Here is a 1,475-nt window from a genome sequence, read left to right as displayed (position 1 = left end):
CGGTGCCACCTCGGCGGCGGCAGCAGCGGGGCCGCGACAATGAGGCGTTTGACAGGCGCGGGCCGGGCTCGCAGCCGCGGCCCCCGCCCCGGCGCGCCGGGGCCCCCCTCGCTCTTCCCCTCTCCCACATCCCTCCCGCCGGGATCCTATTACAGCGGATAAGAGACACTGGGAGGAACAATGCACCCTGGGTAAGGCCATCTGCCACCGCTGGGGACATTCCTGCCACCCCCCGGCCCGCGCCCCCCCCCGCCCCGGCTTGGCTCGCGCATCGCCCCGCTTTGCAACTGCATTTTTTTTCCTGGAAGCCGCTCAGCTGGCCGGGCTCCGCGCTCAAGGACACCGGGCGGGCGCAGGGTGCRGGGTGCAGGGCGGCCAGGGGCGGGCGGCTGCTCCCGGGATGCCCCTCGCCGCCCGGCCTGTGCAGCCGTGGGGCTGCCGTGGGGCTGGGGGCGGCTGCCCCACGGAGGGGGCCGAGCCAGGTGGCGGGCGGCAGGCCAAGGGATGCTCCGGACCCGTGAGCCGCCCCGCGCGGAGCTAGGCCCTGGGGGCTGTGGGGGGCACCCTGCCAACAAGGCGGGCTGGAGCCCGGGCGCCCGAGAGGTCAGGGCACGGGGCGCTAGGAGCGGCCRGCAGCACCCCGGCACTGCCCAGGACCCCGCGCCGGGAGCGGGGCACCCTGGGGGTCAGGCGCCCTGCCTGCACCCCACTGCAGCCTCCCACCGCCCAGCCCGCCCCCGCGGCCCCCCGCCGAACAGGGCCTGGCGCCTACCTCCGGCAGGCACTGCCCCACGCAGGAGCCCCGCGCCGCCGCCGCGCTGCACCGAAGGACTGGCAGTGCCCCGCGCCCCCCCGGCGCCCGCTGCCCGCGCTAAATCCTCCCAGGCCCTGGCGTAAGCGGCTCAAGGCAGGTGGGCTGGGGGGGTGGGGGGCACCCCGCTGCGCCCTCCATCTGTGCCCTGGGTGCCTGGCTTAGCGCGCCGAGGGGGGAAGGCAGGTGGCAGGCAGGGGGCTGGTCCCCGTCTGCCCCTCTGTCCGTCCGTCCATCCGCCTGTCCTTCCCGCCCCCCCCATCTGTTCATTGCAGCCGCTAATTTGGTAAATCCCCTGGGCGCTTCGACATGCTGCCGCTGCCGCGGGCAGGGAACCACCAGGGCTGGCAGTCACCTCTTAAGCCCCTGCAGATTATCCCGGGGTTGGCTGTGTGCCAGGAGGGGTGGAAGGAGGAAGAGGACGGTGAAGAGGAAGCAGGCAGGCCTGGTGACAGCCCTCCAGGTCGCAGGCGCCTGTGCCCCGGGGACCTGCTTGTGCCCAAACACGTCTCCTGGGAGCAGCTCGGCTCCTGGCGGGCTCTGTGGGCGCCGCTGCGCCAGGGTCACAGGCTCTGGGCAGGGACCCAGGTGTCCTGCACCAGGGGCAGCCAGCCAGCTCCAGCATCCCTGCAGCCTGCGCGCTCACCTGCCTGCGAGGCAGCGC

The sequence above is a fragment of the Apteryx rowi genome, unplaced genomic scaffold, assembly GCF_003343035.1.
Source record: "Apteryx rowi isolate R43461 unplaced genomic scaffold, aptRow1 scaffold_1724, whole genome shotgun sequence".
NCBI classification, from domain to species: Eukaryota; Metazoa; Chordata; class Aves; order Apterygiformes; family Apterygidae; genus Apteryx; species Apteryx rowi.
The sequence above is the reverse complement of the archived record's forward strand: the minus strand, read 5'-3'. Positions refer to the sequence as shown.